Source organism: Chrysoperla carnea, chromosome 5 (assembly GCF_905475395.1).
Source record: "Chrysoperla carnea chromosome 5, inChrCarn1.1, whole genome shotgun sequence".
NCBI lineage: Eukaryota > Metazoa > Arthropoda > Insecta > Neuroptera > Chrysopidae > Chrysoperla > Chrysoperla carnea.
The window spans coordinates 22,824,045-22,848,948 of NC_058341.1; the positions used below are offsets into that span (position 1 = coordinate 22,824,045).

The following is a 24,904-nucleotide window of genomic DNA, read 5'->3' on the forward strand; positions in this document are numbered from 1 at the left end:
GAATGTTTGTGGATAATAATAATGATACCAAACTAATAATATGATGATGATTATGCTAGTGGTGCTGGTGAGGTTGTTTAACCAGTATTTCTTATTCTTATTCGATATCTAAGTATTCTATACTTGAATTCGTTTTTTTTTATTTGTTATGTTACGTTTAAGTATTCTTTTTTTGTAGTACGTTTCAAGAATAACAACGATTTTTCTAATAATGCAGTTCTTTAACATTACGAGTTTTTCAACCTTTTTGATATGCGATTCAATATTTGTTTTGAACAAGTCATAAAGCGAACCATCAATTTTATTAGATAATCGCCTGAAAGAAGATTTAGCCTTTGGTATTGGATTGAGTAACCGAAAGTTTAATCTGAATCCAGCTTGTATTTGACATTGAAATCGATCAAAATTCCAAGATACATGAAGGATGTTACTCCCTTGAAAGTTCTGTTATCAGTTACAAGGACTACTGGGTTTTGTGTTTTACCTGATGACGCGATCATGTATTGTGTTTTTTTCTCATTGATTATGAGACCGACTTCTTTAGTCTTTTCTTCCAAGCTTCTGGATAACTCCACAAGACTAGATTTGGGTCGTGCTATCAATCCGATGTCATCGGTATATGCACATATTTGTCTCCCTCGCCTAAAGACCCGAACAATTTTAACCAAATGTTATTTATTGTCCGATATATAATTGTCACCCGAAAGATCGAATTTGGCACACTGACTGAACTGTCACCTTTGGTTTGATTTTAATGAAATTGGATATTCTAAAGTGCTTCTGATATTCGGAAGGTCAAATTTCCCTAACAAACAAGTTCTTTTAGTCTTTCCCAATCCTTTAATAAATCAATAATGAACTATAAATTGAAGAAAAATTTTCTTTGAAAGAAAATCTGACAAATACATGCATTTATTTCAATATTCGTTGAGTGAATAACAAATATGGCGCCAAAGATAACAAGAGCAAATAATTACAAATAAAATAATCAAAATTTTACTCGTCAGAATTTGAGTAGGAATATTCATATTGTTTCAAAAGTATTTTGATTGAAGGAGTCGATAAATTTTAAAGAACATTTGATTCATATAACTTCAAGATAATGATCTTGACTTAATATTCCGGTATTCGCTGCATGTCTGGAGACAAATATTCCGTACATACCCCTTTATTATAGAAATAGAAATTAAACCCATTCACTTTTCTATCATTAAAATTTTTATTTTCTAATTGAATTACCTTTAGTTCTATAGAAAGGGAAACAAGAAATTAATTACTTGATCATAATAACTACAACAAAAAAATCGTTATTGTTTTCATACTTGAAAAAATATTTCATAATTTATAATTGTTAAATTAAATATTGATGCAATCAACACTTAACGTTTTTTTTTTTACTACATGGCTGCAGATTAATGTAGTAAATATGTACGAGTAAGGGACACACCTTAAAATAATAAACACACATAGGTAATACTCTTACAATGCATATTTTCATAAAACAAGAATTTAATAAATTAAACATTTTTTTAAAACTACATCAACCATAAAAAGGGTTTAAATACATCAAATATTTACATAGATATAAAAATATGACGAAAATCAGGTTCATTTGAACGTATTTGTATGATGTATTTAACAAGTTGTGGATGCGTTAGACTTTTGGAGTCCAGACCAATAGTTTCGTGATTAAGTAAATTGTATTAATTAATTATATACTTTCACTAATTCATAAATTATTATACTAAAACTTTTGTATAAAAAACTATGTAATATTTCTATTCTACTAACAAAAGTCGAGAAATTTCAAAATGCATGTTATTAAATTTAACTAGTCGATCCGTGCAGAATTTCGCAGCGTTCCCCTGACTAAAAAAAGGCTAGAGAAACAATATATAAGTGATACAATACATCAACAGTAATTTACTTTCATTTTATTGTGTATAGGCAATTTTATTACAGACTTGCTTGATTCTCGCCCGCTTCGCTAGGTTTAAAAGTAAAGACTGGTAAAAACCATCGTGTTAAGTTCACATCCTTGCTCTCACTTATCTGCCTTATATAACGCTCAAAATAGGAATAGGGATTGTTTTACACAGGTAAAATATATGTACAGTTTTTAATTTTTTTTATGAAATGTAAAATAGTCATAATTCATTGAGTATATGAGAATAGATGGTCATGAATTGTATTTTTACCATTTTTACGGAAATCTTTAATTTAGAATTCAAAATGATGCCTGTAGATCGCGCAGTGAAATGTTAAGACTAAATTTAATTAATTATTTTTTTAAATATATCTTTATAAATTATAGCTCATGTGTTAATCTGATATATGAGCTGTATTATTGTAGAGTTTCAATCAAATTTTACATTCACATTTATAATATATGAATATAATTATATTTGAATAGCCAAATTAGTGCGCACTAAATCGGTGCGGTACATTTTTCGTGGGTCTAATTTTCGTCATAGCCAGCACGATAAGCTTTAAAATGAGGGATAAATCATGGATTTAATAAAGGAATAACGAAGATATCACGGACTCATAGTCTCAAAGAAACCTTCTGTCATCTAAAAATCATATAATTTTTTGGACTGGGAAATGATGACAGATTTCACCCGACGATTTCCTCCACTTCTGAGGTTCTAACATAATGTTTTCAAGGATAAAAAAACGCATAAAAATTTGGTGTGCCCGATCCAATAAAAAGCATTTTAGATCTAAAAATTATCAAAATCAATTTGATTATAATGTTATACGGTTTATGTATTTTAAGATAAACTGTTTACGTATTTTAAGAAAAAATTAAGGTCAATTTTTTATATAAAAAACTTTTTAACATACTTTAAACAGTCTTTAAATAGAGGTGCAATTTTTATGCAAAATGAATCATAATTAATTAAAAGATTAGAATCAATTATTATAAAATATTATTCAGTGACATAACTTTGTATTTACGATTTATTATTATTAATAAAATATATCAAATTCCATTATTTTCATATAATGAGGTGATTTTCATTGTATTATGTTTAGTGACCTTCAATTGATTCTTATCTTATGAAATAGTTTCATATTTTACTGCAATTAATTAATTTACAGTAGTAGATTCAAATTTACAAAAATATTATTTTTACACTGAAAAAATCTTAATATCAACCGATATGAGGTTGTCTCAACCTCATCGCGAGATCAAATGTGACAAATGGGGCCATGAATGTGAAACAACTACCGTACGGGGTTGAGTGGTGAAGTTGACACAAACGCATGAGTTGTTTGTATGAAAGAAATATACTGTCTAACAAATTTCAAATATTGTTGTTTTGAAATGCAATATAGTTTTAACAATTTTTTTTTTTGCTTGATTCTACCACTTATAAATAATATAACAAAATACTGATGTGATTGTCACAACCACTTGAGCAGGTTTATTAGGTTTATTTCTAAAAAAAGACTTCTTCGAGTCGGATTTGAAGCAGCAAACCATGGATTCCAATTCATTTAAGTGATTTAAGTCCACTGCTGTACCAACTGTGCAACCGATGGTTGTTATATATGTACACAAATATGCTATATATTATAAAAATGATCAATAAGTTTATTTCAAACTCTCTGTAAGTTAGTAACAACAATCTTCATGTAATTAACACAATCACATATAGACTAGACATGACAGGTATGTGTTCGTAATAACCAAATTCTATATTTAAAGCAAACGCAAAGAAAGTTTCTTTTTTAAAGTTTCTTTTAAAGAAAGTTTAATTTATCGATTCGCTTTATTTATTGCACGATTATATATTCCAACTAAGACTACAATTTCATTTTCCATCAATAAAATGCGTGACTTTAAACTAAAATCAATCTCTTTTGTAGAAGTAATAATTTGGTTTATTTAACTTCAGTAATTTTGTATCAAGTATTTTTACTTTATTAATATGAAACGACCAACTTCGGTTGCCATTATTTTTATTTTTTCAGTGTACTTTTAAATAGTTCTGCTTTCAAATATTACATACAATTTTAAAATACATTTTCAAAAAAGTAAATGATCGGAAATGATACAGAAGTCAACAGAAGTTTTTTTGAGCTGTATACACATTCGCAGTTATTATTTCTACCTTTTGTTACTGAGTTGTTGTATAATATGCAACCTGAATAATGCAACACAATACTCGATGATCATTATTATGGAGTCGTTTTTTATCGTATATTCAGCACATCCGTTGGAATTAGTTATAAATAAATGTTATTTTATCAATCGTATAGATCTTAGTGACATTGTTTTATTGATTTTGATCTAGATCATTGATCATCATTTAATATCTATTATTAGTTTATACTTTAGAGGCTAAATATTAGTTTAGAAGTATTTAAAGGTGGAGTTTATTTTATATAACATGGCGTAAAAATATTACGTGTATGTCGAGTACTCGTAAACAAATTTTAAATCGTTTAATTCCTTAAGAACGCGAGATAATTGTGTTCTTTTTAATAATTCATAGATAATGATTTCACTCAATGAAATCAATTGGTTACGCCTTAACCAACTGAGCTAATAGGGCGACTTCTTCATTTTTTTACATGTGCTAAACTTTTTATCACGATCCGTATGCAAATCAATAATTGCGTTTAAATTACAGTCAAAACATTCTAAAATTTCGACCATGAGTAGAAGATTCTACTAAAATTGTGAGCGGTAAGTTACTTAACTTGTATGGAACATACGAAATAAAAGTTTTAATCAGAGCAAGACAAACGCCTATCAACTTTTAAAGTAAGTTTTAAATAGTTAACTGATAAGCAGTAATAATATTAAAACATTGCCACATTAATAAAATTAAACTTAAGATAAAAATTAAAGACTCGGCAGTATTTATAAAAATTATGAATAATACCTGAAATTTTATCAGTTATAAATTTATAAATAATAAAATAAAATTATAATATTTACATTAAATTTGATTACGATTATTAATTTATCAAATATAAATAATATTCAAATGAATTTAGATATTTTAATAGCTCATATTATGATTAAATCGAACACCGAAATTATTCATTGAAAAAATTTAAAATGACCACTTTCAGTTATTGTATGTTTTGATAATGCTCCATACACCAAGTGTTTGAAGCCATCGAGGTGAGGTTTGAAGGAACTACTTCTATGAACTGTGTGGGAACGCTTTTTACTAGCTTTTTGGCTTAAAAACAAAGATAATTTTGTTGACACGAAGCCAGTTTTACTACTCGGGAAATTCTCTTTGCAAAGGGCATATAACTGAATAAGCTCTAAATAATAAAAAGGCTTCATTTGTACTTGTATTGGAATATGAAAATTATTTTTGTACAGGGTATTTTAAAAAGTTTCCACCCTTATAAATTTGGAAAATCTAATGGAAACTCAAAAATACGCATCAGCCCATTCTTTTTAGGGAATGAAAATATATTATTTATTTTTTTATAATTCAAATAGAGTCAACTTTGTTTATTTATGGCAAAATTTTTTAGCCCAAAATCAGGTGTCAAATTGATGTCTAGAAAAAATTTTTCCAGATATTCGTTTTTTCTTTATCAGAAACAAGAATTTTTTTTGTAATTAAAAATACTGCCTTAATTGTTGGTACAAGAAAGATTCGGATAAACGAATTTTGACCTATTTTAAATATTAACAAAGATTCCCCCTTGAGAATGGCGTAGTAATTTAATTTTCTACTTGAGTGTTTTTGGTAGTTGAGCATTGCATAAGTAACATAAAACACTTACTTATCAAAAAATAATATAAATTATATTATTTCTAATTGTTAAATAATAATTATCAACGGGTCAATAATTGCGATAGCTTATCAAAAAATATATTAATTTAAAATTAAATAATAATAATAATAATAATAATATACTCACACGAACTGAATAATTAATTTATTGGTAGAAGGCAATTATGTTTTTACCGAGAAATTGCAAGACTAAATTTTGAAAGACATTTTTAGACATATTTTCTCAGAAAATATAAATATATGCACTGTATCTGTCTACGGAGAAGGGTGGGAGTGTGTATAAATTAATGTTCGTATCCTGTCGCAAAATTTAAATTCAATATATATGGTTGTTTACTAAGCAGATCATTGATATAAAATTGCGAACTCATTCTTCATTTCCTGGAAGAAAACAGCCTTTTCAACGTTTTATAGCTTTGGACTTTGGACTTCAAGTTGCGAGATAGGGTTCAAAATCGGTACGCAGGTTTAGTTAGTGTCATAGACTACTTTGCCTCTAAATTGAACCAGATGGCTGAGAACATCAACAGCCAAGTAAACGTGTTAACTTCTCAATCCAGTAATTCTTTTATGCTGTGTAAATCATAGCCACATGCCTTATGTATACATGGCGATAAAAAAATTATTAATATTTTATTTTGAAAAATAAGAAAGTAAAAATATGTTTATTTAGTAATCATAAAATTGTGTACACCTAAATAATTACTGGTTTTTAAAAATTGCTTGATTTCAAAGGACACACCCGAAAAAATATATTTCATAAATTCAGATTGATTATTATTTTATCGCTATGTTATGAACTGTATTGATTATTTAACAATTTAACTTTTTTCTCCTCAATTTGAATTTTAAAATATTTTATTATTTTTTCAATAAGATTGTATACAACGTTCAATTGAAACAATTATATCGCCTATATTCTTTTGACTAATTAATTGAATTACATTTGCAAATATAATTAAATGCAAATTACAAAATAACTTAAATGCATTTTATAAACTTACTTATTATATTAACAGATATTATTAATTATTATTTGTAAATATTATTTGTAAAAGCCTATAGGGTACTAAAATGTGTAAAATTATTTATGTCTTTTTGTGTAGTATGCAATTTATATTGCTCTATCTGTATGAGTCTAATTAAGGTAGTACGACTACGGTACCGACTAAATATTTAAATGTTTATTTAAAAACAAAATTCGAAAGTAAAACTCACAGAACAATTACTCTACAATCCATAACGTTATTGAAACATTACTTGTAGACGACATTTGTCTCTATTTCAGTCTATCCAAATGTACAGAAAGAACATATATACATAAGGACGTGACTTCTATCCCGAGTTAAAAGCGCCCGTGGCTGAATTTACGGCGCCTATCTGGGCAGGGTCTAGTCATCGGTCGTTGCGTACTGTGTACTGCGCATCAATCTGTCTGAGTGATTGAAAACAATTTTTTCAATCACTTTCAATTGATTGAAAACAAAATATAGCCTAATGCGCAGGGCAAAGTACGCAACGACCTAGGACTAGACCTAGCTCAGATAGGCGCCAATAGTCTTTAAAACAACAGTGGCCATGTTTGTTGTGTTAAATTTTTCTCAGTAGGAAGTTATCTGATTGTATTATAGAATTTTTTCAAGTTTGTGCAATTATTTTAGATATTTTAATAGGTAATAGGTTGGCTGATAAGTCCCCGGTCTGACACATAGATGGCGTCGCTAGTATTAAATGCATATTATTTTTATATAGTACCAACCTTCAAATGATTCGTGTCAAAATTTGACGTCTGTAAGTCAATTAGTTTGTGAGATAGAGCGTCTTTTGTGAAGCAACTTTTGTTATTGTGAAAAAAATGGAATTTCGTGTTTTGATAAAATACTGTTTTCTGAAGGGAAAAAATACAGTGGAAGCAAAAACTTGGCTTGATAATGAGTTTCCGGACTCTGTATTTTTTCCCTTCAGAAAACAGTATTTTATCAAAACACGAAATTCCATTTTTTCCATTTTTTTCACAATAACAAAAGTTGCTTCACAAAAGACGCTCTATCTCACAAACTAATTGACTTACAGACGTCAAATTTTGACACGAATCATTTGAAGGTTGGTACTATATAAAAATAATATGCATTTAATACTAGCGACGCCATCTATGTGTCAGACCGGGGACTTATCAGCCAATGTTAAAGATGTCGTAAAAAATAGGATTAATATTTTTCCTTTCCACTTTAATGAAAAATTATCCATTATCTCAACAGGGTATCCGTTACCGCACTACCTTAATTTAATTGTATTTTTTTTTTTTTGAATTTTAAAATGAATATTATAAAACGGAAATTCCATTCCACAAAGTTAAGCAGCAACATAAAAATATATTCTCCATATGAACACAACCTACACAAAGGTAAATAGTTACCTCATAGTATGTGTTGGGTTCAAACTACACCTGATACGTTTTTATTTTGAACAGTCAACAGAGAATTATTTTGATTACAGGTATAAAAAAATTATTTTGTTGTTATTCATAATTAAGGTTTTTCAACTTTGATATTTCGTGTACAAAATTTATTAGGTCATCTTTGAATAATTTAATTGAGTCTAAAGCTAATCGAAGTCCCGTTAGTTTATCGATAATTGATAATAGATTTGGTGGTACAATCAATTTTTGACAATTATATATTTATTTATTATAAATTATTCGACAATTATATATTATTCGACAATTAATATAATTATACTATAAAATCTATAAGTAGAAAAGAACAATGAAAATATTGAAATCAATAAGCGGCATTTGTTAAATAAATAAACTATCTTATCAAACTTATTGTACATTAGTTGTGAACGACCCACTTCAACGGGAAACAGTAAAATAATGTATTGCAAAATTTGAAGTAGATTGGACCAAGCAATCACGTAATCCCATACAAACTCGTTTTTCACCGCCCTAGAGGCAGAACATACAAAGAACACACCATCCAAGTTTCAAGTGTCTATGATCAGCGGTTTAAGCGGTGCGTTGTTGATCCGTCAGTCAATCATTCAGGACAAAGCACTTAATATGGATAGATTAATTAATAATCAATGTTTTCTTTCAGAAATAAAAAAAATTATATTTTATAAAGTTTTAATAACAATTGTCTGTTCTTTTTTGAACATTAAAGCGTGATTTAAGGGGATGGGATGCCTTGATTGCGTTGATTCTCAACAATAAAAATCTTTTATTAAATGATAATTTAGCACAAAAATTACGAAAATTTGAATGAAAACCTGATGATGTATGTATTTTAAGATATTGTCGTGGCAACTTTCTTCGATTTTTTTATTTTCAATTGTATGCTGTATGGAGTTAATACCTTGAAGGCTATAAAATGCGCGTAATTTTTATCAAATTGCAGCGGTAAATATTTTATTTAATTTTCTCGATTTATCGAATTTAAATTAAAAAAGCATTAAAATGAGGTCCATTTAAACTTATAGGATCCATGTGTTTTAGCTATCCATATATCCTAAAACATCTCTAGTGCCATAAAAAGGATCGATAGCGACATCTTTTTCACTCATCAATTTCACAAACTTAAAATTCAGCTTTTCTAAAATCGGAGTTTAAATTTTTACGACTGTTAAACGGAGTAAATTTGTAAAAATTCAAAGAAAAGAAATTTTTGAAACGAACAAACAAACGCGAAAATCAGATTGAGAACGTAAAATTTACGCTTTTAAGGAAAGGTAATCTTTACGAAACCAGTAATATTGTTAAAGTAAAAGGAATTCCTTCTCTTGAACTGTATGAAAGTACATTTTAAAATAGTTTAAGAAGTAAAATGTAAGTAAAGTAACTATTTGAAAAATGTACTTTTAAAAATTTCTAAAAAGATTAATGTCATAGACTTTTAGAAGTAAGGTATGTGAAAATGGTTATTACTTTGTTCAAGTACATCTCTTTTAAATCACATATTTCATTTTTAAAATGCTAAAAATATTTGTTAAATCATGTCACAAAACCACACTACACATGATACCGTAAAACAAAGTGGAAATTATCAGGGTAAGATAATGGGTAGAATCACTTTAGAATCCAAATATTTAGACAATCTTGTAGTTTATAATAATACCATAAAAATATAAGGTTGTCGATGACATAAGAACAAAATTTTAATTTAATTATGAATTCATGGAAGATTCATCATTTGATGAACAGAGACGACTATAGTTAGAGTATTGATGATTGAAGAGAGATATCTATATTATCAAATTTATAAGCAGCATTTTCACACAATATATTATATATTTTTGTAGTTCTGTGATATTGAAAAGCTAAAAATAACACATTATTTGACCACAAAGCATGTATTTGGTTTATATGTATGTACCGTGCAATAAACCAAAACCTTTTTTTACAATACTGTAGGTTTACAATCACCTTAAAAAATCAATATTTTAAAAAACATCTACATACTTCACTGGATTTTAGCATCTACTTTAAGCATATTTAGGCTTTTTGAGATCATCAATCTATCTAGGGAATCAGATGAAATTTCTATCTTTGATTCTCGCAGGCTTTTAACTTTTAAATATTAAAATGTTAAAAAATTAAAATAAATTTGATAGTTTATATTATAAATTAAAATATATAATATTATAAATTAAAAATATAAAATTTTAAATTTTACTTTTCAATAACATGAATATTTACAATGTTTAATTATAGGTTGCTTGGATACTGGGATCGCTCACTAAATAATTAGACAGAGAAAGTTCTTAATTTCATTATTATGATAAAACTAAAGACTTGCGGTAACGTTTTTATATGCACTTGTTGACTTAAAACCAGCATTTATTCTTCCTTCGTTAATAAAATTTTAAAGGTATTAGTTAGTTTTTTAAAAAGAATAATTTTGTAACTTACAATTCCTTCAACAAATAAAATTAGCAGAAAATGAAGGAAAAGGAGGAAAAATGAAATTGAGCTAAAGAATGTAAAATTATGAAAGATATGAAAGATTAATGAAAACAACAGATACTTGAAATAAAATTTTAAATTTGTTCCAATTGTCGTGGATCAATTTTTGTATTATAAATTCGTATTTCGACTAAAATGTAGACATTATCAAAATGAATTGGCCAAGCGTAATTATTCGCCTGCGAAATGAAAATCGTCGTTAATTTGTTGACTGTTTCACAGTTTCCAAAAATCTATTTCCACTGTAAGTATGTAGAATTAATTTTTTGATTTAATGTGTAATATTTAAAAACATTTTATGTCCTCTTTTTACCCGACTGCGTAACACAAAGAAGTGGTAATGTGTTTATCAATCTATATTGTATGTATGTATGTGTGTTCCTATGTGGCACACTAAAGATTAAACGCGTCGACCGATTTTGATGATTCTTACGTCAATCGATATGGCTTAATCTTGCGAAGATCACAGAAGATATGGCAGTAATGAAAATTCAATATGACGATCACCAGATGCCATATTGCGAAAAAAAGGAAAGTCGATGAACTATGTTAAGTGGGGTACCATTAAATAGGTATTTGAAAGTATTGGGAAGATTTTAGTCGGTCTAGGTTTAAATGTAAACTTGCTTTTTTCTTTTCAGTTAAAATTAAACGCAATCGGGTTTTTTGATTTTTTTAATTCACACACCTAGTATAGAAAAGAGCAAATGGTTATTAATATTTATCTACAGGCCATAACTAAAAGGGATTTAATAGTATTAGGGGCAATATTTGTAAGTATTTCATCTCTTAATAGAGACAAACATAGAGTCAACCATACAGTATAAATCTTTGTATTATACTTTACAGGTTGACAGAGGGTGGATCTGAAACGAATTGGAATTAGAAAGATATGTGTATACAACAAAAGTTACATACAAACCATTATTTTATTTTTTCTTGCATCATTTACTACAATAGACAACGAAAAAATTCCATTCTTTTCAAATATACTACTTGCAGCAATAGACAAAAAATGAATGTATTTGACAGGGTGTTATAAAAAAAACAAGGATTATCCAATTGACGAAGTGAAAAGAAAGATTGTATTGATATGCTGAGATAGATAAGAATTTATGTGATAGTTAACGAAACATATTATTGTATAAAACAAAAATTTGGGTACCTTACCGATCAATTAAGAGAGTAATTATTAATTAAAAATACACTAAATAACATAACCATCCTCAAAACAGGTTATGTTTTCTATTACTGGCGAGTGATGGTCCCTAATTTACGTCGATAACGAAGACGCAAATGAAGCATCTGTGGCAACCCAATAAGAATTGTGAGAGAGCAGTTACCATGAAAATGAGCATTGAAATATTTGCAAATTTATTTAAAAAAATGTATTAAATATTTCTTACAGATTTTTGCCATGGAAGCATTTTTATGTTTTGACATGACAGAAATTGTCTATTATCACTTAATCACCTCATATTTATCAAAATCTGATCAGTCACAAATTTTGAAACTAATAAAGGGATTTCATAATTTTTTAATAGGTGAGAAATCTCTGTCTACTAATCCAATCTTAAAAAAAATCATGGACGTACTCTTAGTAAAATTCTATTCGTCTTGCCGCTTATTTATTTGGTTTAAATCTTTTGAATGTTTGAAAAAAAATATTTTTGTATAATTTGCAATTATATTTTGACAAGTTCTTAATGTTTGAATAAAAAGTTCTGTTGATTTTAACAACAATTTTGACCATGCGAAATTGCGGAAATACTTCATAAGACTCGAAAATTGACATTCAATTTGATTTAGGACCTCACCAAGATATATGAAGCAATTTCACACTTTCCAATTCATAAACTACTTTAAAAGTTCATTATCTTTGCATTTTATGAACACCTGTTTCAAAAATTTTCTTTTTATGATCAATAAGTAGACAAGTGGTGAGTTTCATTAAAATGTGAAAAAACAAATTTTGATAATTTACAAAAAATAATATTAACATCTTTTGAGAAATAAATATGGACATTCTCGTGTTTTTGCAAGTACCTTTCTTTGGTAAAGGTACAGACAGAATTTTTTTATATTAGTAAATAGTTGGTTGTAAATTAATCTTTATTTTCCTTTGTGCAGTAGCATACATAGTCTGCTGACTCTAATGTTTTTAGGCTAACATACTCGTAATTACATATTATTAAATACTGAGATTTTAAAATAATATTTTAAATTCTTTAGATATTTTTCACGTTAACTCAAAACTAGTATCGCGAGGACCATATTTTCTTTGTGAAATATTAAATTTATAGACTAAAAAAATATTTCTACCATTTATTGAGCACTAAGTGAAATGTACAAAATTTAAAAAACCCCCAAATGCGATTTATTCCTTATAAACCGATTTTTGGAAACTTATAGCTAAAAAATGTTCTCGGAAACTTATAGCTAAAAAATGTTCTCAATCAAGTCGGTTTGACCGTTTAAGGGCTACGATGCCACTGAGAAACACACACGACGCACAGATAAACACTTTAAACTTATCTTCTTCAGAAATCAATATCAAAGTGATGGTCAAGGATATCAGATGAGATGAAAAGGATACTTAGAGAGTTATCATTTTTTGGAATAAATTTTTGGAAATATTTTATTTGAAATTGAAATATTTGAGTTGAGTTTGTTCTTTTGAATTATTGTTTTGAATTTCCTGATCATTTTACCATTTTTCGAAATGAATTTAGCCAGATTTATTTGAAAATTCATTTCCATAGTAATTATTTATATGTTGACATTATACGTCATGCCTTTTCCAAACTGAATCGATTTTGAAGATCATCGCCAATATTTTAGTTTTTTCGGGTACGAAAACCTTAGCTTGCACTTGAAACATAGCTAAGAATACTCCCCGTTAAATTACCTTTCAAATGAAACCAAAAAATTAAAATCGGTTCATCCCTAACGCTACGATGTCACAGTCAGACAAACACAGAGACACACACAAACATAGCGGTCAAACTTATAAGACACTTTTTTTTAGTTCGGGGCATAAAAATAGATTTGGAGAGATTGAAAACAAATGAACATATGTAAAAAATTGCGTTTAATTTATCTTTATTATTTAAGAGTCTCGTCTATGCTTATGTATAAAAATGGTTAAGGCTAGATGAAAAATGATGTTTCGATTTTTAATGCATTTTTGTATTAAAATTATATTAATTAAATTAAAATTTTATTAAGTACTATTAATGCATTCTATAATATTAAACTTAAAAAAAATTTTATGGTTCCATCCAGGATCGAACTGGAGACCTTCTGCGTGTAAAGCAGACGTGATAACCGCTACACTATGGAACCAGGTTGATACAAATATTAAATATATGAACTACACTCTGCAGTGATATTGGTAGTATGTGGTATTACTTCTAATATAAATATTATTATTGCAGTTTAGCTGACTTTTAAAATGTTATTTGAGTCACATAAAATGTTTAAATGACTTTTTGTTACACATTTTCAACAGGATATTGTGTTGTGATAATAAATTAATTATTTTATATTCAAATGTATTGATTTCAAAACATAAAATTTATTTATTAGGTGGTTTTATTTTTGTAATTTGTATACTCTCTACTAAAAATAATTGAATCAAACTGATTTAACAAGTTAATAATAGTCGTTTCACAACTCTATACTGCAATTATTACTAAGAGGTTTTCGAGATACATTTTAACACAAAAATTTCCCTTAAAATTTATCGTATGACAATACAAAAACTTTCAACAAAAAGAAAACCGACTTCAAAAGAAAAACTTTTCCAAAACAAATTAATATGTACTAAAAAGAGTAAAAAGTAAAAAAAAAAAAAAAAAACTATAATATATTGTAGTTATACGTTACTAACTACTTTGTCACTAAAAAAAAATCATCGAAATCGGTTGGCGTGATATTCAGTTATTCGTCCTCTTGTCGTGCATACTTAATTCAAATTTATGACTTTTATGGTTTTCTTATGGATGCCGTTGTCAGAACTGGACCAAATGAAATGGGACCACACGGGAAGCACCAGCTTTCAAATAGATAAAGAATCATCAAAATCGGTTCACCCAGTCATAAGTTCTGAGGTAACAGACATTAAAAAAAACAGTCGAATTGATAACCTCCTTCTTTTTTGTTTGAAGTCGGTTAAAAAGGCCTACTACAAGACATTCTTTAAGTAAAGGTCAGAGTCCAAACTACTGAATATAGAAACTTGAAATTTTTCTTGATCAAGTTCCATATACACTGTAAGAAATGTTTGGAGTTTACTACAATGCTGGTATAGTATAGAGAAAGATACTTAAGTATCTATGGTAGCATAAGTTATATTACTGTATTGAATAGGGCTATTCACCAGAAGTATTGTGCATATCGCCAACCAGTATGAGCATGACGCCCATACTGCACTGACTCGTCTGTCATAGTTATTGCTAATGTTACTATTCCTTTAAAGGTCAAATCAGTATGGCGTTCACTTCGATGTATACTAGTTTTCTTAATTTTCGGCTTAAAATATGTACTTGCTGCTTCTGTCGGGAGGCCGAAAGTTCCGCATTTATGCTTTGGTACCAAAGCATAAATGTCGGACTTTCTGCCTCCCAGCAGAATCAGAAAGTACGTACTTTAAGCTGTGGATAAAGAAAAGGATTTTTTTTTAAATTCAACTCCTAAGGCGAGCAAAATGGGACACAGTATACAAGATTTTTGTTCAAAATCAAATATCGTAGAATGATACAGAATTACTTATATAATATCTACTTAACTTTTAGCGTTATTTTAATTATTACAATAACTGTGAAAATATAGATATTAAAATTTTTAATATCGTCATCTGGATGATTGTAAAAATTGGTTCAAATTCGTACCATGCAAGTATTAATATATTCGCTGTACCGAGATACAGATATTTTAAAATCAAATAGTTAAATACCGATGGATATAAATATGGTATTATTTATTTATAAAAATCGTTTTTGGATATAACAACAATTATATCAGAGTAAGAAACCACTTACATAACAGTTTTTTATAAATAAAAAACACATTTAAAACATATTTTAAGTACGTTTTTTTCTTTTAAGTAACCTTGAACATGAGTATTTAAATGTCTTCCTTCAAACACAATGGAAATAAAAAACTCAATGATTCTTCTGTAACATAAAATGAGTTAGTTTAATGAATAATGGGTCCAAATATTTTTTGTTTTTATACCATGTATATATGAAATATACATAGTATATTAAGTTTAGTCCCAATTTTGTAACGCTTAAAAGTATTGATGCTACATAGGTGTTCATAAATTACCTAATTAGCCCATTCCGTCTGCCAACACGTGATTCAAAAACGAAAAAAGGTATCAAGCTAAATTTTTTACAGCGTACTTAGGACGTAAAAAGTGAGGTCGAGTTCATAAATGAGCAACAAAGATCAATTGGGTCTTGGGTCCGTAGAGCCCATCTTGTAAACAGTCAGACATAGAACAAAAGTTTAAAAGTAAAAAATGTTCCTTATAAATAAAACAGCTTTTGTTTGAAACATTTTTTTGTAAACATCACTGTTTACTCACGAGGACACACATTAAATGCAAATTTTATAGTATGTATTAATATGGGATTATCTGTTATGTATGTGTGACATGTATAGGTATATGTGTAATGTGATAGAGTAATCAACACTGACTATACATGGTATTTCAACAATTGACTGAGTTAGTTGTTGAAATACCATGTACAGACAATGTTTATGCCCCTTATCACATTACACATACATTCATGTCATACATACATAACTGATATTCCCATATAATACATACTATACAATTTGCATCCTCACGAGTAAACAGTGATGTTTACAAAAAAAAACTTTCAAATAAAAGTTTTATAAGCAACAATTTTTACAGTTAAACTTTTGTTCTACCTCTAACAGTTCTATCTATAACAAGACCCAATTGAACTATGTTGCTCATTTACAAACTCGACCTCACTTTTTACGTCCTGAATACACTGTAAAAATTTCAACTTGATATCTTTTTTCGTTTTTGAGTTATCGTGTTGACAGACGGACGGATAACCGAAAATGGGCTAATTAGGTAATTTTATGAAAACCTATACCAAAATTTACTTAAATTTTTACTCTAATTTATTAAATTTTAATATTTTTTTTATTTTAAGCGTTACAAACTTGGGACTAAACTTAGTATACCTTGTATATATTTCATATACATGGTATAAAAAAAAGGAAATCGACATTATATGAAATATTAATTTGTTACATCTGAAGATGAATAATTTGGCTTAACGTACAAAATCTTAAAATTGATTTTGTAATCGTAAAATGTTTAAAAAAATTCACATTAATATTTATTTCGATAGAAAACTGTTTGAATTAACCATTAATAAAACTAAAAATATTATATTTTTAAACAAAATATTATTTTAATGCCCACATTAATCATATATTTAATATTCTTAAAATCAAATGACATTAAAATATTGCTCATGTTACCCAATATTTAAATAGGATTTAAATTTTGATTGGAGCAGAGAACTGAAGAAATCTATAATTAAATAAAATTTAAATAAATTTTTATTTATTTAAGGTAGTTACGAGTAATTCTTGAAAACCGAAGATAAAAATAAACTATATAGCGTGTAATATTTTTTAAATTTAAATGTTTATACCAGATCTGCGAAGGTTTCGCAGAATTTCGTACATTAACCGTCAAAAATACTTGCATAATTGCAAGTCAGCAAATAGTAACTTGGCAAATAGGCCAATCGATAAAAGAATTTGATGTATACATGACTGGTCATAAATAGCGTTTAAGATATCGAAGAAGATACAGGAATAAGTCGAAACATTAGTGAGTAGAAACAAAATAGCCAAAAATTTTAACTGGACAAAAAATATTCTTTATAAGCTAAACAAATTTTAAAAATTAATTTCTTGCAACAAATTTGTTATTGGTTTTAGTTTGAATTATTACCAAAAACATTCTTTTTAATTATTTAATTAACCAAGCAGATAAAGAAATAAAAAATTTTGGCAAGCTTTCGTCAAAAAATGCAACCTTCCCCTGTTAACTTCCCTTTTAAACACTGCAATGATTAAAACATGTTATCAATGATATTTTGAAAACGCAAAAATAGCGTATCTTTCGAAGTAACTTTTTGCCAACTTGGCTCATAGACAAAAATCTTTGATTCGGGCTAGCAATTAATATTAAACATTTTGATAAATAACATTTCGATAAATAACAGAAAACTGATCCCGCAAAAATCGGAAAAAGTTCATTCGCATCGAAAGCATTCAGTTTAGACCATAACCATAAGTCAAACGTTTGCAAATGAACAAACGGAGAAAACTTGTTGTCTTTTGCAACACTTTCAACCATGGTAATGTTCTTTACTTTCGAAACTTTACAAATTTGCAACTGAAAGCAATGTGAACTTGATTTTGCTTAATTTTTAAAATCAAACTTTATGAAAATGAATTTCACGAATGAACTACCTTAATATTGATTTTATTTTTAAAGGAATCTATAATTAAATAGAATTTAAATAAATTTTTTTATTTAAATTTAAATCTTCTTAGGCGTGCATTCATTAAATTTCATTACAGAGTATTTAAAGGCAAAATTAGAATGTTATTAATGTGCCAAATATGCTTACAAATATGCGGAATCAATAACTTTTTGTACAATACAAAGAATACAGTTTTGATTGAACTATGAAAAAGTTGATATTCGTACAGCGCACAATTATAAAATTCTCAAAATACAAATTAAGGTATTTCCAGCATGGTATTTGCAGTTTCTATGTTAAAGCAATGGTACAATTTTTTTTTCGACAGAATTTAACGAAAAATTAAATTTAAGAATTTAATAATGCTTACTATTAATTCCCAAAGTTTCAGAAATTTTGACCGTTTAAAATGGGAAATAATTATGCCAACGTCCCAATTTCGATCAATTTACGTCAAAATTAATATCTCGAAAGTGAAAATTAATTTCTAAATTTTTTTTTTAGAATTGTATTGTATAAACATTTTTTTCTACTTTTTCTTCAATATATAATAATATCATAAAAAATAGTTGGAGAGACCGGACATTTTACATGCTTTAAATGGGACATGACCCTCAAAATCGCGAACTTTGTCTTTAAATATCTCGCGATCTAAACGGCCAAAAATTATGAAATTTTAGGAATTCATAAATAAAGCTATTATAAACCCGAGAAAAAAAATTCGGCCAAATCTGTCGAAAAGTGATTTCATGCTGGTACTACCTTAAAAATAAGTGATGAATAAAATTCTCTCGAAACCCAATATAAGAAAATAGCCGTACTTACTTTCTTTTGATAATAAATTGTCTAAAACGAAAAAACCACCCATTTTTGAGAGATAAAACTTACGAAGATACGTTCTTTAGGATTATAATTTTGTTGTTGCACTTAGGTTTTGTTCTTTTACAGCGTCGGGTAAAAATACGATAGAACATTTATTTTTATTGTTAAAAATTTTGATGACAAGCATTAATTCATTCTGTTGAAAGATAATCATATTTAAAACTATTTTTAAACCTTAGTGTTCCATGTTGTGTAATTCTGTTATATTAAAAAGATTATTTAAAATTCCATGTCATTTTAAAATTTCTGTTAAAAATTAGTTCTTATATTTGAATATCCTGTATAATGAAATATAAATCAAGGTATACTAATTTTAGTAACAAGTTTGTAACGCTTAGAAATATTAATACTACACACAAATTTCATAAAATAACCTAAGTTGTCCATTTCGGGTTGTCCACCTGTTCGTCCGTCACCGCGATAATTCAAAAACGAAAAGAGATTTTATCATGCTGAAATTTTTGAAAGCGTACTCAGGACATAAAAAGTGAGTTTGAGTTCGTTAATGAGCAACAAAGATCAATTGAGACTTGGGTTCGTAGGATTCATCTTGTAAACCGTTAGAGATAGAAAAAAAATTTAAATACAAATGTTCCTTATAAAAAAATAAAGAACTTTTGTTTGAAACATTTTTTCGTAAATATCATTGTTTTCCCGCGAGGAAGCAAATTAGGGCAAAATGTTGGTGTCAATTATCTCGAAAACTATAAAAGATAGAGAGTTGGAAATTTGCAGGTAGCTTCATCTAGTGAATCTTATGAAAATCTTGGGAAACGAAATAAAGGTTTTTTAGAAAATACTTCGAAATAGTTACGAAACTAGAAGAAATGGAGGCTGGAAGATCAACATCAATGTGTTTATTTTTTTTAACTTCTTTAATGTATTAAAATTAATACAAAGTACTGATATTCAATATTGTCTATACAAGGTATTTCAACAATTAACTCAATCAAATTTTTTATTTTCACTTGTTATTTAGTTTAATGAGTTGTGCATCTTTGTATCACGCATTAGTCTTGGTCTTACAAGTCTCAAGTACAAGACTATGGAAGACTTTACGAATTTATGACAAAACCTGCCTCAGAGTTTGATTTAAAAGCTAACCACTTGAAATAAATAAACACCAGAAAACCCAAACAAAAACAATTCACAGGTAACAATTGTAAGCCATCTAAAAGAAGAAGCAAAGTTTGTGGCGAAAAGGTAATGAACTTTGGATGCAGTTTAAAATACTTCAAGCTCAAATATTTAAACAAAGGTTATGGATTTTAAGATATTACAATGTTTTGGACGTATCCGAATGAAAGAAGTTAGCCTTGCACTGTTAGCCCCCAAACTCTTTTCTCCAAAATTAAAGTAACAATAAAGAATTAGCATGAAGAGGGTTACGTGACGCAGTTCAATCTAGTTTCAAAAATTTTTAAAGCCACCACAAGTTGAAAATATAACTTCAATTATTATTTGAAAAACGCATTTAACGTTAAAAATAAATAAAGAAAATTTAATAGATGAATCTTGACACATTTTCCTTAATTAATAAGTAAATAAAATATTTTATTATGTTTTCATTGTTCATCCAATCTCTCAAGTCTAGAAGAAAAATATTTAATTCACTTGTGTTTAACAACTACCTCATGCCTCAGCCATTAAGCTTTTCACATAAAATACACACTAAAGTTGTTTTTATTAGCATTATAAACAAACACAAACTAATGTTGCAAGTAATTTTTTTAGTGTAGTTTTTTTTTATATAATGTTGGCAATTTGACAATTTCTACAATCATAATATTTTCTTTCTATAAAAGTAAAAACATACTCTTCCTACATCTAGGCCGAGTGCTCATGGTAAGCTATCTTTTACGGGATTGGGGTTATCTCTGGAATAATAGTAAATAACGAAACATAGTTAACCTAACCAGAATCGGAACTCATCACGTCACTCAAGAAAAATAAAAGAATATAATTTCCCTTTAAAAGTCTGTTTTGGGACTAAAATGAACTAAGATTTGCAGAAAAATTAACTACTATTACATAACTTTCTATTTAGCTGGAGTTTTGATTCGGGAAGACAGCAATAAGATAACAATGAAGAAAAATAATTGTTCACTCTATGGCTTTGGTTTTTTGATTTTCTTGAAGGTCAAAGTAAAAAAAAACAATTTTTAGGTTAATTTGAATAATGTCAAGCCTCTCACTAAAAGCCAGATTACGAAATCGACGGCAAATACTCATTCTGAAAGTTTGCACAGTAATCTCCGAAACAATGACAGACTGTAGGACCTTAAGGTAGTTGGGTACACTACAGTAAGCAGTAAAAACTTAGTTGTATGCAGTATAGTTGTATAGCTTTATATATATACGTATAGAATGGGTTATAAGCAAATAATTTTATATTGGATTGTAAAAAAAATATCTTAAGGGCAAAATAATAAGATAAGTATGATTAGGGAAAATAAAACCTCTTCTGTAGTTCTTTACTTCTTAAAGAATGCTAATTTAGATTGAATTCTTTTGCCAAAAAAGTTTCAAAAGATTCGGGAAACAAAATATTAGTCACTTTGAAGATTAACAAGATTTGAACTGAAATTAGGGATGCTGTAGTTTTAGTTATTGACAAAAAAGTTAGCTTAAATGAACAAACTTAAATGAACTGACGGAAGTGATGCCCCACATTCTATTTCTTATTTTACAAATCTTTCTCATTTTCTTATCGATTCTCGTATTCATTCAGACATCTGATTATTTTCAATCTGAAAAAATTTCATCTGTCAACAAGTGTTTCGAAGATTCTTGTTCGAGTCCAAAGAAAAGCCATCTGGTGTTGATTTCTTTTCCTAAGTCTGCGGATATGTTCTGTAGCTTCGTGATGTGATGATACAAAATTTAAATTTATAGGGATTATAATACTAAATGTTTCAGCGCCTGTACTAATTAACGATTATAAACAACAAAAAATACATTCGACTTGAGCTGAATGTACAATTTTTTTATTAGATTCCAGAAGACATATAAAAATTTAAAAGAAGTTGTATTTCTTTTTTTAAATTATTGTGTTATTTTAAAATACATCGATCAAGTGAGAAATAATCATCCACACCAAAAAGATTCTATAATCAACTTAATATTTTATATAATATATTATTAAAAAACCTTCGAGAATTTGCTAGTTAAAAATTATTTCTACTCGAAAAATAAAACATATATTATCAATTATATGGGTATTATTGAGTCATCCAAATATTACAATAAAAGGATTTAGCCTCCGTTCCTCACACGTACACATCTATAACAGAGACCACCCATATCATAATTTTTAATCTTTATTTATTTTAACTCCATCCGAATTCATGAAATTAAATTTTTATGATGTGAATGGAGCCGGTTACTTCGTATCCAAGCGACGAGACAGTGTGATCAATTTACCATCAGACTGCCGCTGTCTGGATTCGAACCCGCAACATCCCAAGCTAAGTAGTCAGACGATTAAAGGAGATTGCGCCTTTACTTGCTCGGCCACTTAGCCGGTTGTTTATTCCAAACATTGCTTATTGTTAAACGAAAAATATCTTACGATTTTGTTGTACCGACCGCTATGTGCAAAAAGATAATTTGACTCACCTAGAAAAGAAGAAAAAACAAATTAATAATCAGGAGTATTGAAATAAAGTACAAAGTCCTTCGCAGAAGGGAAGTTTTGATTGGAATAATTTCCGCTACTCACTACTTTCTAAATCAATGACATACTTTAGAATACATTCTTAAATATTTTAAAAATCTCATAATTTGATTTTTAAAGTTCAAACTGTTAAAACTAGTTTGTTGGTCTATCTTAGCAAATTATATCAAAACTATCTTTGCATTTTATGATTTTCCAAAATTTGCTTTTATATCATAAGATGTCGAAAATAAAAGTTGAAGGTAAAAAAAGGTACGTAATCCTAATTTGAAAATTCGTTAAATTGTTTAAGTAAACATGTTTATAAAATTCTTAAAGAGATTTTTAAGATCAGTGTCTTATAAATGAAAATAAATATATTTGTTAAAAATGTATCATTCATCTTTTGAACCGCCATAAATTTGTAACGGGATATGTCTTGCATTTTTTTTTTCTATTTTAATATTTAATTTGTTTTTTGTTTTGAATACTTTAAGCATTACTTACAAATGTACACACAAGTAAATTATCGGGGGGTCACTTGAATCATTTACTCAAGGGATATAAATATTCCAGAGAAAAGTTCTTAGAACACTTTCAAAATACAATTTAAAATAGAAAGAAAATTACTTAATACTATATTAACTCTAATGTGGAATTTTTCATTTTATTCTCAAATTTACAAAAAATCAATTTTTTTTACTTGAAAAATATTCCTTAGTATCATAGAAATACTCTCCTGTAATTTTATGTAGAAATTCGAAGTAGAAAAAAAGTTATAGCCACATGATTTGAACTGGTTTCTATACAAAATGTCGCTTTGTAAAAAATTTAAAGCGCGTTTTACTGAAAACTACGTTTTTCAAACTGGTAAACTCTCGTAGTCTACGCAAAACCAAGAGATTTTCGATTTGTTATAATAAAAATTAGACAAGTATTCTCTAAAATAAATTTCCAAAAATGGGTTGTTTTTGAAATTTTTAGAAAAATGCGTATGAAAACCATAAAAATAATAAAAATAAACTTTTAGCATGTTTATTTTCTAGACCAGCAAAGTGTTGTACCAGCTCAAATGCATTTGGATAACAAACAACTAGAATGGGGATAACCCTGCGATGTCGAATTGGCCAAATTACCCATAAAAATTTAAAACAAGACTTGATACCATGACAAAATTTGAAAGTGAAATTAAAATTGAATAAAAAACGAAGAAGTTATAAGCAATCAAAGATTGCATGTAAAGATTGTCCGTCTCCTTTTAGCATAACAAAGTTTTATATGTAATCTCTATAGCATAACAAAGTTTTATATGTATTTCTTTGTTTAATTATGAATTTTAAACGTTCATATCTTACATACTAATAAAGAATTTAAAAAACCAACTTCACTTTTCTATTCGTAAAGATAGAATTCTACATCAGAAATAATAAAAAAAATTTAGTCCGATCCCCTATTAGGTAAATTGAGACGCGTCCTGACTTTAGCTTGCAATAACTTTTTACCAAAAATACATCTGGTTCATAATAGGGAATATTCATGTATTTTTTTTTAAATATTTTTAATTCATTGTTTACACCGTTATAACAAAGTAAAAAATATAAATACTGCTTAAAAATGCTGTATTTATGTGTAAAAAAATGTTTAAAATACATTATAATTGTCAAATATTTAAACGCAGTTTTTTGGCGCTCTCTGTTGATGACGTATAAGTACATGATCTGTCAATTGGTGACAGTTCAATGCATAATTTACACTTAAAAAAATGAATTTACACTCGTTATTATTAAGTTTTCTAATAAAAAGCCGTAGAATAGTATAATTTAATAAAATGTAAGTAATTAATATCATACAGTGTGTCAAAAAATTTGACAAGCCCGTCCTATGATATCACGTCCGTATAAAAATTTGAATTTCCGTTTTAGAAATTTTTAAATGCCCTCACTGAATTTGTACTTTTATTAATTAATTTTAAGTTATTAAAAAGATATTAATTACTAAAATAATGGTTTAGTTAAAAAGTCCAGTCATTAAAGTTACGGAAGAAAAATATTTGAACCAAATTTAAATTTCATGAATA

The 24,904-nt window shown here is 27.8% G+C and overlaps 1 protein-coding gene and 1 non-coding gene across 7 annotated transcripts in view; both read right to left on the reverse strand.

Moving 5' to 3' along the window:
- LOC123301657 (tight junction protein ZO-1) overlaps positions 1-24,904 on the reverse strand; it is a 58,276-nt gene that overhangs the window by 17,038 nt on the left and 16,334 nt on the right. The gene's annotated exons all lie outside the window — the stretch shown is intronic.
- On the reverse strand, positions 14,013-14,085 carry Trnav-uac. Its single transcript has one exon. It is a non-coding gene; the product is annotated as a tRNA-Val (tRNA).